This window comes from Phyllobates terribilis, unplaced genomic scaffold, assembly GCF_046119375.1.
Source record: "Phyllobates terribilis strain yellow unplaced genomic scaffold, ASM4611937v1 Scaffold_1__5_contigs__length_1240528914, whole genome shotgun sequence".
Classification (NCBI taxonomy): domain Eukaryota; kingdom Metazoa; phylum Chordata; class Amphibia; order Anura; family Dendrobatidae; genus Phyllobates; species Phyllobates terribilis.
This window is the reverse complement of record NW_027362761.1, coordinates 272784834-272810435: the sequence shown is the minus strand read 5'-3', so window position 1 is coordinate 272810435 and position 25602 is coordinate 272784834.

Genomic DNA, 25602 nt, shown 5'->3' with positions numbered 1-25602 from the left:
CCACTGAAAGTACAAAACTGGGGGTGAAAACCATATGCCCCAAAAAACGGGGACTTACCAGTGGACTCGCTCCGCCTATTATTAAGAGCAAACTCTGCCAGAGGTAAGAAAGAAGCCCAGTCCTCCTGGTTCTCTGACACAAAACACCGGAGATATGTCTCCAAGCTCTGGTTCATACGTTCCGTCTGACCATTGGTCTGAGGATGAAAAGCCGATGAGAATGACAACTGCATCCCCCGCCGTGCACAAAACGCCTTCCAGAACTTAGACACAAACTGAGACCCCCGATCAGACACCACCTCGGAGGGTACCCCGTGAAGCCTCACAATCTCCCCAATGAACACCTGCGCAAGAGTTTTAGCATTAGGGAGAGCCGGAAGAGCGATAAAATGTGCCATCTTGCTGAACCTGTCCACTACAACGAGTATGACCGTTTTACCCGAAGACGGAGGGAGGTCCGTAATAAAGTCCATAGACAGATGAGTCCAAGGACGCTCCGGGATCTTCAAAGGTAAGAGGGCCCCAGACGGACGGGTATGTGAGGTCTTAGAGCGTGCACAAACCCCACAGGACGCGACAAAAGTTACCACCTCCTTATGTAAATTAGGCCACCAAAACCGACGCGAGAGGAGATCCACAGTTGCTTTACTCCCCGGGTGTCCTGCAAAAACTGAGTTATGGTGTGCCTCGATCACCTTTTGTCGCAACTGATCTGGAACAAACAATCTCCCTGGAGGTCCAACAGGGGCGTCCCCCTGAGCCTCCAATACCTCCTCCTCCAGCTCAGAGCATACTGCCGAAACCACCACCCCCTCCTGAAGGATAGGAATCGGGTCGTCCGTATTCCCGGCCCCCGGGAAACTACGAGATAAGGCATCCGCCTTTACATTTTTTGACCCAGGACGATATGTAACGACAAAATTAAACCTGGTAAAAAACAATGACCACCTAGCTTGTCTGGGATTCAGACGTTTCGCGGACTCCAGATATAGCAGGTTCTTGTGATCGGTGATGACGGTGACCGGATGAACTGCCCCCTCCAGAAAATGGCGCCACTCCTCAAAAGCTAACTTAATGGCCAAGAGTTCCCTATTGCCGACATCGTAATTCCTCTCAGCGGACGACAATTTTTTAGAGAAAAAGGCGCACGGATGCCACTTACCAGGGGACGAACCTTGTGACAATACTGCTCCCACCCCTACCTCGGAAGCGTCTACCTCTACAATGAATGGCTGAGACGCATCAGGTTGAATGAGTATGGGCGCCGAGGCAAAGCATTTTTTCAAAGAGGAGAATGCTTGACAAGCCTTGTCAGACCATCTAGAAAAATCCGTCCCCTTTTTAGTCATGTCAGTGAGAGGCTTAACCATGGACGAGAAATTACGAATGAACTTTCGGTAATAATTAGCAAACCCCAGGAAACGTTGTAGTGCCTTAAGATTCTCTGGCCGATCCCACTCAAGAACTGCCCGCACTTTCCCAGGGTCCATACGAAAACCGGACGCTGAAACCAGGAAGCCTAAAAACTGGAGTTCCTGTACGGCGAACACACACTTTTCCCACTTGGCATACAGTTTATTATCCCGCAAGATCTGTAACACCTGCCTAACGTGCTCCTGATGAGACACCAGATCCGGCGAGTAAATTAGGATATCATCCAGATATATGACAACAAACTGTCCCACCAAGCGGCGAAAAATGTCATTAACAAAGTGTTGGAACACCGCCGGGGCATTAGTCAGACCGAATGGCATGACAAGGTTCTCATAATGCCCCTCCGGAGTGTTAAACGCCGTCTTCCACTCATCCCCCTCCTTCATCCTAATCAGATTGTACGCCCCCCTGAGATCCAACTTAGAAAACCATTTGGCACCCACGATCTGATTAAAGAGATCGGGAATAAGTGGGAGCGGATACGGATCTCGGACCGTAATCCGATTAAGTTCACGGAAATCCAGGCAAGGGCGTAGGCCTCCATCTTTCTTCTTAACAAAGAAGAACCCCGCAGCCACCGGTGAAGATGAAGGTCTAATATGCCCCTTAGCCAGACTTTCTGAGATATAATCCTTCATGGCCTGCCTCTCAGGACCAGAAAGGTTATACAACCTAGCTTTAGGTAACTTGGCCTCTGGGAGCAGTTTTACAGAACAGTCATACACGCGATGAGGAGGTAGTTCCTGACACCCTTTCTCCGAGAATACATCCTCAAAGTCCGCCAGAAATGGAGGTAAGACCCAAGGAGTAACCGCACCAATGACCGTGTTCATGCAGTTTTTATTACAGAATTTACTCCATTGGCTTATCTCCCTGGTTTGCCAATTAATAACCGGGTTATGCTTAGCTAACCAAGGAAGGCCCAACACAATAGGAGTGGGAAGACCCTCCAACACGTAGCAAGACAACAGTTCTTTATGTATTGCCCCCACTTGAAGTTTTACGTCATGCACAACTTGCAAAAAACTTCCCTGCCCGAGAGGCCTGGCATCGATCGAGAATATGGGGATGGGTTTAGCCAACTCACTCAACCGCATACCTTGAACCCGGGCAAACCGAGCATCAACCAGATTAGCCCCGGCCCCACTATCCAGAAGAACAGATATCTTCTCAGTTCTCGTACCCACCACCACCTCCGCCGGTACGAGAAACTGAGACGAACCTAGGGACGAAATACCTACTCCCAGATTGCCGTCCACCACACAACCTGGGATCAACAGTTTTCCGACGACTCTTCACTCTGCAAGGGACGGGATGGACACCCCCCAATAAAATGTCCCTTTCTCCCGCAGAAGAAACACCTTCCTGCCTTATGGCGCACCACCGGTCCCCTCCCCCGAAATGATGTCCCTCCTAATTGCATAGGCTCCTCTGGACTGACCAGGGGAACCACCATATGAGGGGACCTTGTAGGAGGTGGAGTCATCACAGGGGGTAGAGTTATCCCGCACCTCTCCCGAAGCCGTCTGTCCACGCGAATAGCGAGGGCCATAGCGGCTTCCAGAGACACGGGAGAGTCATACTGTGCCAACACATCCTGTAATTTGTCGGATAAACCATGACAAAACTGGCTCCTAAGAGCCGGGTCATTCCACTGGGTGTCCGTGGCCCACCTACGGAACTCCGAACAGAATTCCTCCGCCGGACGATCTCCCTGCTGGATCCTACGTAACTTAGACTCAGCAAGGGAGATCCGATCTGGGTCATCATATACGAGTCCCAGGGCAGCGAAAAACCTATCCACTGTCTGGAGAGCCGGGGAACCCGGGGGAAGAGAGAACGCCCAAGATTGTGGGTCCCCTTGTAGGAGCGAGATGACAATTCCCACCCTTTGTTCTTCACTCCCCGATGACCGAGGCCGCAGCCGAAAGTACAATTTACATGCCTCCCGGAAAACAAAAAACTTGTCCCGCCCCCCAGTGAACCTATCAGGGATAGCTACTTTAGGTTCTGGTCCGGCTTGCTCCTGAGGATGCCAAACCTTGGACCTAACGTCCGCCAGCTCCATGGACAAACTCTGCAATTGCCGAGCTAGACCGGCTACTGGATCCATAGTAGCTGGAGAAAAACTAAGTGGGTCGGTGAAAATGTCACGCTGTCTCTGTATACTGGAGGTAGGGGGCCTAAGCTGACCCTAAGCTGGGGCCCTGACTAATCCCTCAACCTGGAGGTACTGTTAAAGGTACAGAGGTCCAGGCCGCCAGCGTAACCCCTACCTCCTGAAGATCCCTGCACCTCAGTAATCTAGTCCTGAGAAGGACCCCGATCACAACCAAAGGGAACAAGAAATAATATGCCCAAACACAGTATTTAGACGAACGAGACAGTACAAGGGAAAAACCAAAACCACCTTGCATACAAACAACTTCTCAACTACAACAGAGGGAAAACCAAAGGGAAAGGAGATAAATGATAAAGCGAGGAAAGGGAAAAAAACACTTCCAAGTACACTTATCTCAGCAACTCCAAACACCACGATCCGCTCTGTCAGTCTGAATGAAATGCTTTCACCGACACCTCCCAGACAGACCAGCAGGTATATGAAGGAGTCTCACTACAGAAGTATTGATTGCAGCTGGGCGAGGCTGGACCTCATCTAGCCCAGAGAGAGAGAGAGAGAGAATTAACTCCCTCACTGCCGAGAAACACAAAGCACCAACAAGTCAGCTGCGAGAAGTCAGGCTGTGTACTCGTGACGATCTTCGTGGCAACACACCCATGACAGGGCAGCCGTTACCTTCAGACGTGGTCTGGATAATAAGAACTGTGAGTAAAGGCCCTGGACTGCATCACTAACTCCGTGTCGTTACTGCTGCTGCCCTGCACCATCACCCCCATCCTCCGCATACACTGCCCTGAGGCTATACTCCTCCCATGGGGAGTTATGCTACGCTCTGCTGCACCCACAACACCAGCCTCAGCGGTCTGCCCTGCAGCGGCGGTTCACTCTGACTGCAATCCACGGGTGGCGTAGTCGGACATTTAAACATCAAAACCACATAAATAGTTCCGCCACTGGTTTGACCGCCCTGAGCCACGGAACCGGGTCGCCGCCACGGAGACTACAACCACCAGCATCCACCAAAAAGGGTCCGGCTCCGGGTGTCCCAAGGCCCAGGGGGTGCATCAGAACATTTTCATCACCTTTCACAATCACCAATGGGACAAGGCAGGGATGTCCTCTGTCCCCTCTCTTATACATCCTAGTGACGGAGCACCTGCTCTCATCAATTCGCCATAACCCCAATATTAGGTGGATTGAGGTGGGAGGCACCGAGTACAAGTGCTCTCTATTTGCTGATGATGTCCTAGTATATATCACTCAATCACATATATCCATCCATGCTGTTATGGCTGAAATAGATCACTTTGTTACATGGTCAAATTTTAAAATCAATGCAGCGAAGTCTGAGGCCCTCGATGTCTCCCTCCCCAAATCCATACAGTATTCCATCCAGTCCAACTTTCCCTTTGCCTGGCCCTCACAGGGTATCAAATACTTAGGAATTCCTATTCATAGAGACCTCTCCCATCTATGTTATCTTAATTTTGGGCCCTTTATTGAACAACTCCATACAGACCACGGTTGGCAAGTTAGAACTGTAAGATTCACTACGTGAACCACTGGTGTTTTGTGGAAAAGCACATGTACACTGTGTTCCAAATTATTATGCAAAAAAAGTGTTTAGGAGTGATAAGGGAAGAATTTGTTTGTTTGTCAGTTAAACTCATTGATGGTGATGTGTGTCAGGGCTCTTTATATCACTGTAAGCAATTGCAGACATCTGTGCTAATTAGTTTGGCAGGTGTGTCCAATGAAAGGCAAGACTACTTAAGAAGGCTGTCCCACATTATTAAGCAGCCTACATTTTCTGCCAAAATGGGAAAGAAAAAGGACGTGTCGGCTGCTGAGAAGCAACAAATTGTGGAGTGTTTAGGTCAAGGCATGACTACAATCAACATTGTGCGATGATCAGGATGAAGTGTCTTGGCAATCAAGAAGTATGTAGCTGATTCACAGTACACACGTGTGCGTGCTGATAAGGGCAAATTGAGGACTCTTTCCTACAGGCAATTACGTCAGGTTAAAAGAGCAGCGGCAAAAAAGCCTTGTCATAGCAGCAGACAAGTTTTTGAAGCTGCTGGTGCCTCCAACGTCCCCCGAACAACAAGATGCAGGGTCCTTCAGAGGTTTGCAGCTGTGCATACGCCATCCTGTCGACCTCCTCTATCCACTTCACACAAGCAGAAACGGCTCCAGTGGGCCAAACATTACATGAAGACTGATTTCAAAACTGTTTTGTTCACGGATGAGTGCCGTGCAACGCTCGATGGTCCAGATGGATGGAGTGGAGGATGGCTGGTTGATGGACACCCCACGCAAACACGGCTACAGCGCCAACAAGGAGGAGGTGGAGTAATGTTTTGGGCTGGAATCATGGGGAGAGAGATTGTCGGCCCCTTTAGGATCCCTGAAGGGGTAAACATGAACTCCATAATGTATGTGGAGTTTCTCAAACAGCACTTCCTGCCATGGTTCAAGAAGAAGAACCGTGTATTCCACAGCAAGATCATTTTTATGCATGATAATGCACCATCTCATGCTGCACATAAAACATCTGCATCTCTGGCTGATATGGGCATAAAAGGGGACAAACTTATGGTGTGACCCCCATGCTCCCCTGACCTCTACCCCATTCAGAACCTCTGGAGCATCATCAAAAGGAGTGTCTATGATGGCGGGAGGCAGTTCACATCTAAGCAACAGCTCTGGGAGGGTATTCTGTCCTCATGCAAAACAATTGAAGCAGAAACCATCCAAAACCTGACAAATTCAATGGACGAGAGAGTTCAGAAGCTCCTTTCGAACAAGGGGTCCTATGTGAAAATGTAACATCACCTAGAATAAAGTTTTGAGTTGAAAACTGTTTGATTTCAGTTTCTAATAACCTGCTAATGCTTATAATTTCAAAAATGACCATTTTTTTGGTCTTTATTAAAATGAAAAGGTTGATCAAAAAGTTTGGGGGATCTAAGAGTGTGGCAACCCAGTAGTCAGGATTACTTCGAATTCTGACAATATGAGGGTCATGTAGCAGGTGGTGCAGCAAGAAGGCACTTATGTGTCTTGCGCATCTCGGAGCCCCAAAATTATTTTCCGGGCTAGATGCAGCTAAAAATTATTATTAATTTTAAATCTGGTGGAGCTTAGTATAGATGGCCTAATAGAATCAGTGCTGCACACTGCTACAAAGCCCAAATTATTTTCCAGCCAAGGTACAGATAAACATGATTAGTAATTTTAAATCTGGTGGAGCTTAGTATAGATGGCCTAATAGAATCAGTACTGCACACTGCTACAAAGCCCAAATTATTTTCCAGCCAAGATACAGATAAACATGATTAGTAATTTGAAAGCTTAAAACGGTTGGTGAGGTGATTTTAACCAATCATCAAGCTTTTACTCTCCCCAGGATGACACAGGGGTAGAAAAGTCGTTTCGGATCCATGATTTGTTCATCTTTATGAACGTGAGTCTGTCTACATTATCAGTGGAGAGCCGCGTGCGCTTATCTGTCAGCACACCACCAGCAGCGCTGAACACACGTTCAAACAGAACGCTGGCTGCGGGGCATGACAAGATCTCCAAGGCGTAAGTGGCTAGCTCCGGCCATTTATCCAGATTGGAAGCCCAAAAAGAGCAAGGGTCCAGTGACACAGTCATGGCTTCAATGTTTACTTGGAGATACTCCTGTACCATCGTCTCTAGGCGTTGACTATGTGTCAGACTTCTTGTCTCCTGTTGCCTTGCAAAGGATGGGCTAAAATAGTGGTGAAATGATTCCGCAAAATTGATGTTACCAGCAGATACTGTGGTTCTGTTACGGTTTGAGTGCTGAACACTCGTCGGTCCCACGGTTGGCAAGTTGGAACTGTGAGATTCACTACGTGCACCACTGGTGTTTTGTGGAAAAGCACATGTAAGATTCTGCAACAGTCTCTGCTGATACTCCTGCATGCGTGCATCCCTTTCTATGGCAGGAATAATTTCTGCAAATTTACTTTTGTACTGGGGATCTAACAGTGTGGCAACCCAGTAGTCAGGATTATTTCTAATTCTCACAATTCGAGGGTCATGTTGCAGGTAGTGCAGCAAGAAGGCACTCATGTGTGTTGCGCATCCAGGAGCACCAAGTCCCTGTTGTGTTGGTGACGAGGTAACAATCATGCTTCCTTCCTCTGTCCTCTCCCCCCAACCTCGCACAACAGAAATGTGATCAAGGTCTCCCTCATCTGATGAGTCTTCCATCAGTTCGTCCTCCACTTCTTCCTGGGCTCCTGCACCTTCCTCACTAGTTTGGCTGCTACCATGCGCCCTGGTAAAACCACCTCCCCCACCCTCACATGCCTGCCGCCTTGGTGCTGCCAACCATCTGGACCTTGCAGATGTTAGCCCTTCCGCATACAACTCCTCCTCCTCTATGTAGCGTCGGCGTCCCTGCTCCCTGCTAGGCAGGGACGCTGTTCCCCTCACCTCTCTGCTCCGTGCCCGGCGCCTTCCTCCCGATCTGCTTGCAGCGCCCGCTCTCCCCCGGTCACTGTGCTTAGGGCGCGCGCGCGCGCTCCCCCTCTCTTAAAGGGGCCGCGCGCGTCGCCCTAAGGAGTCCCCCGCCAATGGCCGGAGGATCCCTCCATATATAAGGCACCTCCTCCAAAATGGAGGTGCCCGAGCAATGTTGTTGCACTGTTCACTACTCTGCTTCAGCCCTCAGGTCCCGTTGCCAGTTACCTGCCAGTTACCTGCCAGTCTCCTGCCAGTTTGCTGCCTGATTCCTGCCTGTCTTTCGCTTTCCTGCTTGCTAGCCTGAGGTCCGACGGTCTGCCTTCCGACTCCTGTCAGTCTGTCTATGGACCAGCTTGCCCGCTCACCTGGGAGCGCTCACCTGCTACCAGCCTGATAGCCTACCTGGAGGCTCCGCCGTCACATGCTGTGACCACCTGCCAGTCCAGAGACTCTTGCCCGCTCACCTGGGAGCGCTCACCTGCTACCTGCCTGATAGCCTACCTGGAGGCTCCGCCGTCACGTGCTGTGACCACCTGCCAGTCCAGAGACTCTTGCCCGCTCACCTGGGAGCGCTCACCTGCTACCTGCCTGTTAGCCTACCTAGAGGCTCCGCCGTCACGTGCTGTGACCACCTGCCAGTCCAGAGACTCTTGCCCGCTCACCTGGGAGCGCTCATCTGCTACCTGCCTGTTAGCCTACCTAGAGGATCCGCCGTCACGTGCTGTGACCACCTGCCAGTCCAGAGACTCTTGCCCGCTCACCTGGGAGCGCTCATCTGCTACCTGCCTGTTAGCCTACCTGGAGGCTCAGCCGTCACATGCTGTGACCACCTGCTTATCCTGAGACTCTCGCCTGCTCACCTGGGAGCACTCATCTGCCATCTGCCTGCTAGCCTACCTGGAGGCTCAGCCGTCACAGGTCGTACCTGCCCGTTTACCCAGAGACTGCCCCGGTCACTTGCCGTGACCTCCTGCCCGTTTACCCAGAGACTGTCCCGGTCACCTGCTGTGACCGCCTGCCTGTCTTCCCTGGTCGCCACCCGCTTCCTTACAAGGACTGCCCCCTTGTATAAGTTGCTCAGAGGTTCCGCCTCCCAGACCCGTTACAGTTTGCTCGGGCCATGGAACCCGGTGGCACCCAAGCTCCCTCGCTCTCGGACCTTTGTCATGAACTGTCCCGACAGAGGTCCCAACAGGAGTCCATCCTGGGTCACCTGCGGAATGTCAATACTTGCCTGGACACTTTGACTGCCCCACCAGCAACCACCAATACCATAGTATCCTGCTCTGGAATCCGGCTTTCTGCACCTCCTCGCTTCGCAGGCGACTCCGCTCAAGCTCGGGGCTTCATTAACCAGTGCACTCTGCACTTTGAACACCAGTCCCACCAGTTTAATTCCGACAAGGCCAAAGTAGCCTTCATCATGTCCCATCTCACGGGAGAGGCACTGGCTTGGCTAAATCCTATGTGGGAGAGAGGAGACCCTCTGGTGTCCGACCTGCCAGCCTTTCTCACGGCTTTCCGGAAGGTCGTCGACGAACCCGGATGGAGGACCTCATCCGCCTCATCTCTGCTACGCCTCCGTCAAGGGAGTCTCACCGTGGGCCAATATGCCATACGGTTCCGTACCCTTGCTTCGGAGCTGGCCTGGGATAACGACGCCCTGGTGTCCGTCTTCTGGGAGGGTCTGTCCGGCCGTATTAAAGATGAACTCGCCGGTCGGGACATTCCTACCACTCTCGACGACTTGATTACACTTGTCACCCAGATTGACATCCGGTTCCAGGAGCGCGCTAGGGAGGTCACCCGTGACAGGAGGATTCCACGTCTAGTCCCTACCTCTCAGAGACCCGTCACTCTCCAAGCACACTCACCTGAGCCTATACAGGTCGACCAGACCAAGATGGTCAAGACCCGTCAAGACTTACGTCGTGCCAAGGGGAGCTGTTTCTACTGTGGCAGTAAGGAGCACCGGATCCGTTCCTGCCCTGAGAGGCCGGGAAACGCCTGTGTCTAGGATCGTTCGGAGAGGTCGCCCTAGACAAAAGTAAACCCTCTCCATCCCTGATGCTGTCTGTTTCTATCTTCTGCGGAGAGAACCGCTATTTTGAACTGGCTCAACTTGACTCTGGAGCTGCTGGAAATCTCATCTCTCTATCCCTGGTAGAAAAATACCACATTCCCACCAAACCTCTGGCCGTACCTTTATTTGTCGCCGCCATGGATGGGGGCCTCTTACCACATCCCATCCAACTCATCACCGAATCTCTGACTCTACAGGTGGGAATGCTGCATTCTGAGAGCATCTCCTTTCATGTTCTGCCTGGACTCTCTCCCGCACTATTGCTTGGCCTGCCTTGGCTCCAGAAACATGCACCCGTGCTTGATTGGCAGACCGGAGAGGTCCTTCGCTGGGGACAGGACTGCCATAAGACTTGTCTAGTTCCCGTTCGTCCTGCCCGTCCTTCTCCTACCCCAGCCAATCTGCCCGGTCTTCCGGTTCCTTATTGGTCTTATGCGGATGTCTTCAATAAAAAAGAGGCAGAGACTTTACCTCCTCATAGACCATACGACTGCCCAATCGACCTGATGCCCGGCTCTACTCCTCCCCGTGGGCGAATCTACCCTTTGTCCGCTGCTGAAACCCGGTCCATGTCTGAATATATTGAGGAGAACCTGGCCCGGGGATTTATCCGGAAATCTACCTCCCCGGCGGGAGCAGGCTTCTTCTTTGTCAAAAAGAAGGACGGCTCACTCCGTCCATGTATAGACTATAGAGGCCTAAACCAGATTACTGTGAAGAATAAATACCCCCTTCCGCTTATTCCTGAATTATTTGACCGTCTGAGGGGGGCTAGAATCTTCACCAAACTGGATCTCCGTGGGGCGTATCCGTCAGGGGGATGAGTGGAAGACGGCATTCAATACCCGGGACGGCCACTATGAGTACCTTGTGATGCCCTTCGGTCTCTGTAACGCTCCTGCCGTCTTTCAAGAGTTGGTCAATGACATTTTCCGTGATCTTCTCTACTCCTGCGTGGTGGTGTACCTGGACGATATCTTGGTCTTCTCTCCGGATCTTCCTACTCACCGGAGGGACGTTCGTCAGGTCCTGCTCAGGCTCAGGCAGAACCACCTCTACGCTAAATATGAGAAGTGCATCTTTGAGCAGACCTCTCTTCCATTTCTGGGCTACATAATCTCTCAGACAGGTCTACAAATGGATCCTGAGAAACTGTCTGCCATCCAGAAGTGGCCCCGACCAGAGGGGTTGAAGGCTATTCAGCGGTTCCTGGGCTTCGCCAACTATTACCGCCTGTTCATACCGCACTTCTCTTCCCGGACCGCCCCTATCTCTGCTCTCACCCGTAAAGGTACAAACCCCAGAGAATGGCCGCCCGAAGCAGAGGAGGCATTTCTTTCCTTAAAACAGGCCTTCCTCTCCGCCTCGGTGCTGCATCGTCCGGACGGCAACAAACAATTCTTCCTAGAAGTTGACGCTTCCTCCTCCGGAGCTGGGGCGGTACTTACCCAAAAATCTTCTTCCGGAAGAAAGGTAACCTGCGGCTTTTTCTCCAAACTTTTCTCCTCTTCTGAGCGCAATTATTCTATAGGAGACCGAGAATTGTTGGCCATTAAGATGGCACTGGAGGAGTGGCGCTACCTGCTCGAGGGGGCTCTCCACCCGGTAATAATTTACACTGACCACAAGAACTTGGCATATCTCCAGAGCGCCCAGAGACTTAACCCACGCCAAGCCCGGTGGTCTTTGTTTTTTGCCCGCTTTGATTTCATTCTTCATTTTCGTCCGGCTGACAAGAACATCAAAGCTGACGCCCTGTCCCGATCCTTTCTGGTGTCTGATCTTGAGGAGGAGCCTAAACACATCATCGATCCCGCCAGAGTAATGCAGGTAGCCCCCGTGGGCCTAAATCGTCTCCCTCCCGGTAAGACGTTCGTAACGGAGTCCGATCGGGAGAAGATTCTACACTGGGGTCACTCGTCTAAGCTAGCTGGGCACGCCGCTCAGAAAAAGACCCTCCAGCTTATTACCCGGCACTACTGGTGGCCTACCCTGCACAAGGATGTAATTGACTTTGTTTCTGCCTGTGTGTCCTGCACCCGCAACAAAGTTCCGAGACACCTGCCTACCGGCCGCCTTCTTCCTCTGCCTGTGCCTGCTGCCCCGTGGCAACATATAGCTATGGACTTCATAACAGATCTCCCCGTCTCTGCCGGTTGTACGGTCATTTGGGTGGTCGCTCACCGCTTTTCCAAAATGGCTCATTTTATTCCCCTGCCAGGCCTCCCGTCTGCTCCCGAGCTAGCTAAAGACTTTATCCGCCACATCTTCCGTCTCCATGGTCTGCCTCTCCACATCGTGTCGGATCGTGGGGTTCAGTTCACCTCACGCTTCTGGACAGCCACATGGAAACTGCTCGACGTCACCCTGGACTTCTCCTCCGCTTACCACCCACAGTCCAATGGTCAAGTGGAGCGGATCAATCAGAATTTGACCAGTTACCTCCGGCACTTCGTTAATGCCCACCATTCAGACTGGGTGGATCTCCTACCATGGGCCGAGTTCTCTTACAACAATCACGAGAGCGAATCTTCTTCTAAATCCCCGTTTTTTGTAGTCTTCGGTCAGCATCCTCGGATCCCTTTTCCTGTCTCCACCTCTGTGGACAACCCGGCTGCGGAATCTCGAGTTAGCAAATTTTCCTCCATTTGGGAGAGTACCCGATCCGCACTCCTTCAGTCGTCCGAGCGGATGAAGAGACACGCCGACAAAAAACGCCTGGATTCCCCTCAATTTCGTCCCGGAGATAAAGTCTGGCTCTCATCCAAATATGTCCGGCTCAAGATTCCTTCCTATAAGTTAGGGCCTCGGTTCATCGGCCCACTGGAGGTTATCAAACAGATCAACCCGGTGGCCTATAAACTGAAACTCCCGGCCAACTTACGGATCCCTAACTCCTTCCATGTATCTCTTCTCAAACCCGTGGTACTTAACTCCTTTTCCAAGTCTACAGGTACGCCTCCTGCTCCGGTTTCTGCTGAAGACGAGTTTGAGGTAGAGAACATTCTGGCCACCAAAAGGGTAAGAGGAAAGACCTTTTTTCTAGTGGATTGGAAGGGGTTTGGTCCTGAGGAGAGAACATGGGAGCCCCGGGAGAACATCCATGCCCCTCTCATCCTTGCTAAATTTTTGTCTGGCCTAAAGGGGGGGGTACTGTAGCGTCGGCGTCCCTGCCCCCTGCTAGGCAGGGACGCTGTTCCCCTCACCTCTCTGCTCCGTGCCCGGCGCCTTCCTCCCGATCTGCTTGCAGCGCCCGCTGTCCCCCGGTCACTGTGCTTAGGGCGCACGCACGCGCGCTCCCCCTCTCTTAAAGGGGCCGCGCGCGTCGCCCTAAGGAGTCCCCGGCCAATGGCCGGAGGATCCCTCCATATATAAGGCACCTCCTCCAAAATGGAGGTGCCCGAGCAATGTTGTTGCACTGTTCACTACTCTGCTTCAGCCCTCAGGTCCCGTTGCCAGTTACCTGCCAGTTACCTGCCAGTTACCTGCCAGTCTCCTGCCAGTTTGCTGCCTGATTCCTGCCTGTCTTCCGCTTTCCTGCTTGCTAGCCTGAGGTCCGACGGTCTGCCTTCCAACTCCTGTCAGTCTGTCTATGGACCAGCTTGCCCGCTCACCTGGGAGTGCTCACCTGCTACCTGCCTGATAGCCTACCTGGAGGCTCCGCCGTCACGTGCTGTGACCACCTGCCAGTCCAGAGACTCTTGCCCGCTCACCTGGGAGCGCTCACCTGCTACCTGCCTGTTAGCCTACCTAGAGGCTCCGCCGTCACGTGCTGTGACCACCTGCCAGTCCAGAGACTCTTGCCCGCTCACCTGGGAGCGCTCACCTGCTACCTGCCTGATAGCCTACCTGGAGGCTCCGCCGTCACGTGCTGTGACCACCTGCCAGTCCAGAGACTCTTGCCCGCTCACCTGGGAGCGCTCACCTGCTACCTGCCTGTTAGCCTACCTAGAGGCTCCGCCGTCACGTGCTGTGACCACCTGCCAGTCCAGAGACTCTTGCCCGCTCACCTGGGAGCGCTCATCTGCTACCTGCCTGTTAGCCTACCTAGAGGCTCCGCCGTCATGTGCTGTGACCACCTGCCAGTCCAGAGACTCTTGCCCGCTCACCTGGGAGCGCTCATCTGCTACCTGCCTGTTAGCCTACCTGGAGGCTCCGCCGTCACATGCTGTGACCACCTGCTTATCCTGAGACTCTCGCCTGCTCACCTGGGAGCACTCATCTGCCATCTGCCTGCTAGCCTACCTGGAGGCTCAGCCGTCACAGGTCGTACCTGCCCGTTTACCCAGAGACTGCCCCGGTCACTTGCCGTGACCTCCTGCCCGTTTACCCAAAGACTGCCCTGGTCACTTGCCGTGACCTCCTGCCCGTTTACCCAGAGACTGTCCCGGTCACTTGCTGTGACCTCCTGCCCGTTTACCCAGAGACTGTCCCGGTCACTTGCTGTGACCTCCTGCCCGTTTACCCAGAGACTGTCCCGGTCACCTGCTGTGACCGCCTGCCTGTCTTCCCTGGTCGCCACCCGCTTCCTTACAAGGACTGCCCCCTTGTATAAGTTGCTCAGAGGTTCCGCCTCCCAGACCCGTTACACTCTACTTCCTCCACCTCCTCTTGTGCCACCACCTGACTCCGAATTCTGTTTAACATGTGCTCCCGCATGTAAATCACCGGAATAGTCATGCTGATAATGGCATCGTCCGCACTAACATCTTCGTCGCCATTTCAAAACTGTGCAGAAGGGTGCATAGGTCCCTGATCTGAGACCACTCCTCCAGCGTGATTTGCCCCACCTCTGGATCTCGTTGGCCCAGGCTATACGTCAGAACGTATTGCACCAGGGCTTGTCGGTGCTGCCACAGTCGCTGCAACATGTGCAGAGTTGAATTCCACCGGGTAGGCACATCGCATTTTAGCTGGTGAAGTGGCAGGCCCAACGACTTCTGTAGAGATGTAAGTCGCTGAGCTGCGGGATGCGAACGGCGGAAGTGAGCACACAGCGACCGTGCCCTCTGCAGAAGGCCATCTAGTCCGGGATAGTGGGCTAAAAATTGCTGGACAACCAGGTTCAACACGTGAGCCATACAAGGCACGTGTGTGACATTGCCCCGGCGAAGGGCCGCACCCAGGTTTGCAGCATTGTCGCACACGGCCTTCCCTGGTTTCAGGTCCAGTGGAGACAACCATTCATGAAATTGGTTCTCCAGAGCTGACCACAACTCCTCAGCTGTGTGACTCACATTTCCCAGACATTTCAAAGTAAAAACCGCCTGATGACGTTGAGCCCTACTGCCAGCATAGTAAGGAGGTGTGCAGGATCCCTTCTGCGCAGTTAGAAAGCTTGTGGCATGACCAGACAGGCTTTGGGTGCAGGTGGAGGACCGAGAGGAGGTTGAGGAGGCAGAAGCAGTGGAGGAACTTTGAGATAAAGAGGATTGACGCACAACTCGTGGGGACGGCAAGACTTGGACAGCAGCCCCTTGTCCTGCTGTCACCATAGTTACCCAGTGCCCAGTCAGCGACATGTAACGCCCCTGTCCATGCCTACTCGTCCAAGTGTCTGTGGTGAAATGCACCCTGTCACACACAGAGTTTCTCAAAGAAGCGGTGATGTTGTGTGCGACATGCTGGTGGAGCGCAGGCACACCTTTCTTTGAGAAGTAGTGCCGACTGGGCATCTGGTACTGGGGCACTGCGACGGACATAAGGTCTCGAAAATCCTCTGTGTCCACCAGGCGGAAAGGCAGCATTTCTGTAGCCAAGAGCTTGCAGATGGTGAAATTCAACCTCTTAGCTTTCTCATGGCTAGGAGGAAATGGTCTTTTACTTGTCCACATCTGAGGGACCGAGGGCTGGCTATTGTGCTTAGACGGGGTTGATAAGGGTGTCCCTGGCAAACTGCCGGTCTATGAGGAAGATGCAGGCGGACATGTTAGGTTGCCTTGATCCAAAGGTGGTGCTATCGATGTCGGACAGCGCTCAACACCAGCTGGTGTTACCACCTCCAAAGAAAATGATGACCTGCCAATCACGCTGGCTGTTGCGGGTAAAGAGGTGGCAGGTCTGCGCCCCAAAACAGGTGTGACTGCTGTCCCCCCAGTCACAGAGGATGAAGAGGCCACGGATGCACAAGATATGGCAGACGGTGGTTGGCACGGCAGGCTAGGCCGCATTGTAGCACAGTGAGCTTCCCACTGCAACTTATGCTTCATGTCCATGTGCCGGTTCATGCATGAAGTACTCAAACTATGTATTTTTTGGCGTCTACTTAGCTCTTGCTGACAAATGTTACAGATAACACGAGTTGGGTCATCTTTATCGATCTGAAAAAATGCCCAGGCTATGCAAGGCTTAGCACCCATGCGACCTGAAGAGCCACCACGACTTGTGGTGAGAGTTGTGTTTGAGGATGCAGTTGTTGACGTGCTTCCAGTACTACGTCTCTGTCCAGGAAGGCGCAACCTGACCTCGTCGTCACTAGCATTCTCCTCCACCTCCTCTGCTGACCTCATCTCTTGGCTGACTGTGGGTTGACAGTAAGTGGGATCTCCAACCTCATCATCATCACCCTGTACGTTATCACACCCGTCGTCCTCAGAGCCAACCTGTTCCTGCCCTGACAAAAAACTAAAGTTGTTGCTCCAATCAGGTATTTGAGTCTCATCATCGTCTTCCTCATTGTCTCCACCAACAGGAGTTACAGTTTGGGAATGAGGGTCTACATTATGGTCAGAACCTTCTGCGTCTGGTCCTGGATCCGACTCATAAAGATTCTGGGCATCAGTGCAGATCATTTCCTCGTCTGGATTCACAGAAGCGCTGGAGTCGACCTCTGATTCCCAGGCTATAGTATGAGTAAACAGCTCTGCAGACTCATCCATCTGTTCTACCTCATACTCAGACGGGCAGCTGGAGATTTGGGAGCTGTGAGGAAGCAAGTGCGATTGGGGTGACACCTTTGAGGACTGGAGTATTTGTGATGTTGAAGTTGATGTGGAGGAGAGCCCACTTAAAGGAACACTTGATATCCGTTGAAGCACCTGCTGTTTTTGTGCCTCATCTGGAATTTGTAGCGATTGGCGTGGCCGTAAGAAAGGGATCTTATCACATTGTCCGCTAAAAGAAGTAGACATTTTAGTTTGGCTGGAAGACGGTCTTCTGCAGATGTTACTGTTGCTTTAACACCTACCCCACGGACACAACCTTTTTTCCCCTTCCCAACACGCCTATTCCCCTTTCCACCAGCAGCAGGTCTTTTTCCACTCATTTTGGTGGTTAACTAATTCACAACTCTGGAGTTGTTTGCACAAAAAAACAATGGATGGGAACCGAGCAGAGCTGAGTGGCCAAACTGTGGTATTAGGCCAAAACTATTGGCTGGGTTAGATGCAGAAAAAAATTATATTCAATTTGCAACCTGATGGAGGTCAGTATAGATGGACTACTATAACAAGTCCCACACACAGCTAGAAGCCCAAATATTTTTTCAGAGGTAGATGCAGAAAAAAAATATATTCAGTTTGCAACCTGATGGAGGTCAGTATAGATGGACTAATAGAGAAAGTCCCACACACTGCTAGAAGGCCAAATATTTTTTCAGAGCTAGATGCAGACAAAAAATTATTTTTAATTTGCAACCTGATGGAGGTCAGTATAGATGGACTAATAGAGAAAGTCCCACACACTGCTAGAAGGCCAAATATTTTTTCAGAGCTAGATGCAGATAAAAATTATTCTTAATTTGCAACCTGATGGAGGTCAGTATAGATGGACTAATAGAGAAAGTCCTACACACTGCTAGAAGGCCAAATATTTTTTCAGAGCTAGATGCAGAAAAAAATTATATTCAGTTTGCAACCTGATGGAGGTCAGTATAGATGGACTAATAGAACAAGTCCCACACACAGCTAGAAGCCCAAATATTTTTTCAGAGGTAGATGCAGATAAAAATTATTTTTAATTTGCAACCTGATGGAGGTCAGTATAGATGGACTAATAGACCAAGTCCCACACACTGCTAGAAGCCCAAATATTTTTTCAGAGCTAGATGCATAAAAAAATTATTTTCAGTTTGCAACCTGATGGAGGTCAGTATAGATGGACTAATAGAACATGTCCCACACACTGCTAGAAGCCCAAATATTTTTTCAGAGCTAGATGCAGAAAAAAATTATATTCAATTTGCAACCTGATGGAGGTCAGTATAGATGGACTAATAGAGAAAGTCCCACACACTGCTAGAAGGCCAAATATTTTTTCAGAGCTAGATGCAGACAAAAAATTATTTTTAATTTGCAACCTGATGGAGGTCAGTATAGATGGACTAATAGAGAAAGTCCCACACACTGCTAGAAGGCCAAATATTTTTTCAGAGCTAGATGCAGACAAAAAATTATTTTGAATTTGCAACGTGATGGAGGTCAGTATAGATGGACTAATAGAACAAGTCCCACACACTGCTAGAAGGCCAAATATTTTTTCAGAGCTAGATGCAGAAAAAAATTATATTCAGTTTGCAACCTGATGGAGGTCAGTATAGATGGACTAATAGAACAAGTCCCACACACTGCTAGAAGCCCAAATATTTTTTCATAGCTAGATGCAGAAAAAAATTATATTCAATTTGCAACCTGATGGAGGTCAGTATAGATGGACTAATAGAACAAGTCCCACACACTGCTAGAAGGCCAAATATTTTTTCAGAGCTAGATGCAGAAAAAAATTATATTCAATTTGCAACCTGATGGAGGTCAGTATAGATGGACTAATAGAGAAAGTCCCACACACTGCTAGTAGGCCAAATATTTTTTCAGAGCTAGATGCAGACAAAAAATTATTTTTAATTTGCAACCTGATGGAGGTCAGTATAGATGGACTAATAGAGAAAGTCCCACACACTGCTAGAAGGCCAAATATTTTTTCAGAGCTAGATGCAGACAAAAAATTATTTTTAATTTGCAACCTGATGGAGGTCAGTATAGATGGACTAATAGAGAAAGTCCCACACACTGCTAGAAGGCCAAATATTTTTTCAGAGCTAGATGCAGACAAAAAATTATTTTTAATTTGCAACCTGATGGAGGTCAGTATAGATGGACTAATAGAGAAAGTCCCACACACTGCTAGAAGGCCAAATATTTTTTCAGAGCTAGATGCAGACAAAAAATTATTTTGAATTTGCAACGTGATGGAGGTCAGTATAGATGGACTAATAGAACAAGTCCCACACACTGCTAGAAGCCCAAATATTTTTTCAGAGCTAGATGCAGAAAAAAATTATATTCAGTTTGCAACCTGATGGAGGTCAATATAGATGGACTAATAGAACAAGTCCCACACACTGCTAGAAGGCCAAATATTTTTTCAGAGCTAGATGCAGAAAAAAATTATATTCAATTTGCAACCTGATGGAGGTCAGTATAGATGGACTAATAGAATGATGCTATGCCCAAAAGATTTTACTTCACTAGGTGCAGTAAAAAAATTGGTATTCTATACACAGGTGGTATATCTTGCAACACAGATAGGCTACTCCACTGACTAACACACTCTGCAATAGGCCAAAAAGGATTAGCTTTGCTAGATTCAGCCAAATGCTGTGAAAAAAACTTGTACAGCACTGGCACAGACCTGCCTGGCAAAAACTAATAGGAACTGATGTAACCTAGTCCTGAAAAGGACTGCATTTACAATTAGTCTTTACTCCCACAACCTATCTATTTAAGAGCACAGACCTGCCTGATAAAAGTCATAGGAAATGCTGTAACCTAGTCCTTAAAAGGACTGCAATCACAACTATTCCCTACTCCCAAGCTATCTGTAGATTTGTGTGAAAATTGGCTTGAAATTAACAAGGTATAGCGCACACAGCAACAGCGGTGCCGTCTAACACGCAGCTGCAGCAGTGAGAAAATGGTGGCGACGGGGAAAATGGCTTGGTCTTATAGGGCAAGGACATGTGACATACACTGCCAATGACACATGCCCTTGCTTGTGTGAAAAAAAGCACTTCGCTCCGTGTGTGCGCTGCTGATCGGCTGACAGATTGCACCTCCCCACTGTAAATGCGGGAAAGAGAAAAAAAAATGGAGATCTTCATTATTCCTGCAGAGATCCATCCCCTGCCCCTCCCCCCGCCCCGCTGTACACTCAAACTGCGTATTAACATTAATTTTCATCATTACTGAGAAAAAATCCAGTTATGATTTTGGTGCACGAACAGTTATCGAACATAATCTCGAACAGCCGAATTTTTCTCAAATCGTTCGTGTTCGCCGAACGGCTCGAACACCGCCCAAAACAGCTCGAATTTGAGATTGGCGAACAGTTCGAGTAGAACAACGCTCATCTCTAATTGTAAGAAACTCATTGATGGTTACCGGAAGCGGTTGTTCGCAGTTATTTTGGCTAAAGGTTGTGAAACCAAGTATTAGGCTGAGGGTGCCAATACTTTTGTCTGGGCCATTTTTGGAGTTTTGTGTGAAATGATCAATGATTTGATTTTTGCTTCATTCTCTTTTGTGCTTTTTCCTTGCAAGCAAATTAAATGAAGATAATAATACCAAAGAATTTGTGATTGCAATCATTTTCAGGAAGAAACTGAGTATTATCTGACAGAATTGCATGGGTGCCAATACTTTTGGCCACCACTGTATGATACACTGAGATTGCTGTACATACATCACATTGGATAGACTGAGACTACTGTATATACATCACATAGGAGACACTGAGACTGTTGTATACATGACATAGTATACACTGAGACTGCTGTATATAGATCACATCGTATACACTAAGATTAGTGTATAAATATCACATAGGAGACACCGAGACTGCAGTAAATATATCACATATGAGACAGTACGACTGCTGAATACATAATGTAAGACACTTTGACTGCTGTATTCATTACATAGGAGATAGTCTAACTGCTGTATATACGTAGGAGACACTGTGGCAGCTATAAGCATTATGTAGGAGACAGTGCAACTGCTACGTGCGAGACAGGAGCGGGACAGTAATGCAGAGCGCTCTAACTCCGCCAACAAAGAACGTCCTAACACTGGCACTGTCCAGTAATAGGACATAATTCAGCATTTTATGTGCCGCAAATGAACTTTTACACCAGGGATAAAATTTGCTAAATGAAAGAATAAATAAAAGCTACTGTTGTTGAATTTGTGGCAATGTAACATTGGAAAATTGCCAGGGCTTTATTGGTTAATAAAATATGCTTAATCATTCAATGTATTGTGGCCTGAACTTGTTGAATAGCCAATCAATGAAATGAAGATGCATACTGCTGCTCTAAAATTGATTCCTGATTTAAATTATTCCAGCCTCCGTTTAGGATCTCAATGAGAGTGGTAAGGAAACAATATATGATAGATTTTGCTATATTGTATGTGACTTGCCTAGAAGCTACTTTTCGTGATATCATTGGGCTATATGTGTGTATATTGTTCTTTCTTTTTCCTTACATCAATAAATGACTCTATATATTTTAATTTGATATTTTTCATAACCAGGCAGACATTAAAAAAATTACCAAGCCAAGAGTTTCTTCTATGTTGTTACAAGAACAGCAGGCAGTTCCAGTATTGATTATTCATAATCGTAGAGCTGTCAAATGTCAGTTTTACAGCACAATCATATTTCATCATAAAAGTTACTTCATAAGAAGCAGGGAAAAATGCTACAGCTTTAAAAGGAATAAAAATGTTATTAGGAAAATGCTGAAAATAGGTATTTTACGCTATGATTAGTCTATGTGGAAATGCTCCAATACAAATAAAAGGGTCAGTCTAAGGAAAGCTGTTAAATTCCTTAGCAATTTTTGCTCATAATCAATGCAATAATTTCTATTCCACAGCCCTTATTACTTTATGTAGCGATCTCTTAACACTTTTTCTCTTAACAATCAGGCAGCACGGATCTTTTCTGTCATGCCCGGCCCTTTTTTGGGCACACTACATATTTATGGAACGTCTATAAGGGCATATCTACAATAACCTTGAGTCTAATATTTTTATGGATTATTGCAAGCTGATGCACATTGACAGTATTTGTTCCCATTGAAATGAATAGGATCTGTTATAATCAGTTTTCACAAATACGTGCTATAAAAAAATAGTAGTGTGGTTGTACACTGTGTGTACCATTATTAGGCAATTTGTATGTGCTGTTGGTCAATCCAAAAGGTTAGTCAATCTAAACCCTGAATATTTATGAAACTAAAAGTGAAGTTTTGTCTTTCTTAGGAGAATATCTGTGTGTGCAAATTATTTGGCAACCATTAATGTACAGAATTATTATGCAACTAAATGAAAAACATACATTTCCCCCGCACAATTGTTTATTTTCATCTGTTAAAGTGAGAATAATAACCAAACAACTCAAAATGGACAAAAATACATTTCTGTCATTTCAGAAAAAAATTTAGTGGTCAATATGGCCACCCTTCTTTTCAATACCAGTCATAAGCCTTCTGTCCATGCAGTCTGTCACTGTTTTAATCTGTTAACGATCAACTTTTTGGGCAGCACCAACCACAGCCACAAAGCACTGTTCAGAGAGGTGTACTGTTTTCCTTCACTGGAAATCTCTTGCTTAAGTAGGACTCACAAGTTCTCAATAGGGCTTAGGTCAGGTGAAGAAGGGGGTAATGTCACTATTCTTTTATCTTTATCACCATATATAGTTTTATTGTATCTTGTATTTTTAAAATATTGAGCATCTTTTAAGTGGAAGGTGTATGAGGAACGGTCAGGTCGCTTCTTACAACCGCTTCATGTCTTTGGAAACAAGAAGCGGTTAACCTAACTTATCTTTAAGGCCTTTACTAGCTAGCCAAGCAATGCATGTGATGGAGCATTGTGCTGCATAAAAATCATGGTTTTCTTAAAAGATGCAGACTTTTTCCTTTGGGAGGATTAGGAGATGATTTTGAGTCCATCTTAAACATAAAATGGTCCAACTATTTCATCTTTAAAAATAAAAGCTCATAGCAATACCCCTCCTCCACCTTGCTGACATCTGAGTCAAAGTGGAGGTCAGTGCCCATTAATTATCCAGCCATAGGCCCATGCATCTGGTTTGTCAAGAGTCACTCTTACCTCATCAGTCTATAAAACATTTGAAAAATCAGTCTTCAGAAATGTTTCCCAGTCTTGGCGTTTCAACTAATGTGTTTTGTACAGTGGTGGTCGGGTTTCAGCCTCCCTTACCTCGGCCATGTCTCTGAGCACTGAACACCTTGTACTTCTGGGCACTCCAGGGAGGCTGCAGTCCTAGAATATGACAGCCTGAAGGATAATGAGTTCCTGGTCGCTTCACTTTTGGATATTCTCAAATCTTTGGCAGTTAATGTGTGGCTTATTTTCTCAACCCTGTTGACTATTTGTGTAAGAGTGGTGAACTATGGCTGTCACGTTCCAACCCCTGAAGACACCAATCACATCAGTGTTGTGTGTTGTGAACAGTGTCCTGCGTTTTTTTGAATATCGTGATCTAATATCCAATGTGAAATGAAATGTGTTCCTGTATAGTGTGTAGCAGTGTTATAGGTAATATACTGTATAGTAATGTAATGCATGATTGAGATAGGTGTTCTAATGTTTGTATAGAACTGTATGAAAGGTTAAGTCTGCCCAGCAACACACTGCAGGGTCAGAGACAGTTAATGTTAGGACTAGCCCACAGTGGGAGGGGTCAGCTGCTAGGAAAAGAGACAGTTCTTTCTGGAACTTCAGTTAAGACCTAGTGTGTGCAATAAGAATGGACATATAGTCTGCAGGCTGTCGAGGCCATGTGCATTGGATGACTTGTGGCAGGAGGAGAAAGAGACTGGACAGGAGATAGTTTGAACCTCAAGTGTGAATGGAGACACTGGGTGTGAACAGCACTGTAACTAGAGACTGATCCTCGAATGAAGTGGCCCCAGACAATAGGAGCTGGAGGACAGAACCCTGCAGCCAGGCCCCTTGAACCGTCAATGTACCGAGTGTGTTCTACTAGTGCAGGACTCTAGTGGCCAGGCCCCTTATCCATCAAGGTTAACCTCACCTGGCATGTGAACATAGTCAAATAACCGAGCAGTTTCCCGCTAGACATCCAGGAGTGCAAAGCTGTACTCCGGTCATTATGGGACAACTAAAGAGACTGGGGTGAGACTGCAGGAACGGAAGGTGACTGTCACTGTGTGTGCTGTAACGCTGGACTGGGTTGCACTGGGACTCACCGGCCCACTTTGATCTGAAGCAGCCCAGAGGAGCAATTGAACTGTGTCTGATAATGCTGAGTGAAAATGAAATGTGTGGGAAGCTTTGTGCACGCTATCTCCTACATAAAGTTGTAACTGAAAGACTGTTGGAACTTTCTAGAAAAGATCTGCTGTTGAAAAGAAACTGCTGGTCTCTTGAGTTGTCTTATGGTCCTGGCCAAATGAGAACAGCGGCAGCATACAGCAGAATGCATGAACACACAGTCCATAATGTCAAATCCACACACCCAGTCAGGACCATGTCTTCCATGTAGCGCGCCATGGCGTCAGTAGTTAGTCCCTCTCCAACGACTACCGTCTCGTGCCCCGTTACATTTGCAACAAAACCTTTGATGGTTCTGTGATCACGCCCCAATACTTCAGCAATTATTTACTTTTCAGAGTCAGTTATATCTCTTTTTCGGCCCATCTTCCCTGAGGGAAACAAGCTGCCTAATAATTTTGCACACCTTGATAAAGAGTGTTAAAATCCTTTCGTTGCACTCTCCCTCATTACACAAGTACACATCACTTGCAACTCTGCAGCATTTCTGCGGTAAATCAGCATCGAAATCCACAGCAAAATCCACATGTAAGCCATGCAGATATTATGATGGATTGCTAAGTGTTGTAAAGTTACTGACTCTGTGAATTTACCCACTCTCTGAATCCCTCCTCCCTCTTACAGACATAAATTCCTTACATGACGCTGATGTTGTTGCTGCTTTATATAACACCACAACAGCTGCAGCTCTCGATTTGGTCGCCCCTCTCACACATACCAAATTTCGCACATTCAATAGCCAACCCTGGCACACCAACCTGACTAAAGAACTGTGATGAGCCTCCATGGTTGCTGAGCGGAACTGGAAAAAGTCTCACTCCAATGAGCACTTCATCCCATTCAAACAGTCCCTCACTATTTTTAAGTCCACACTCCCAGCAGTAAAACAAACCTACTTCTCATCTCTCATATCCTAACTGTCTCACAACCATAAACAGCTATTCAACACTTTCAATTCTTTCCTCCGTCCCCCAGCAACTCCTCCCTCTCCTCTCATCTTAGCTGAAGAGTTTGCCTCATTCTTCAAACAGAAAATTGACATCAGACAAAGCTTTTGCCTAAAGTCCCCACAGCCCCTCCTCATATCTACTCAACCTTCCCCCTCCAAACCCAACTTCTCCACCATTACAGATCAA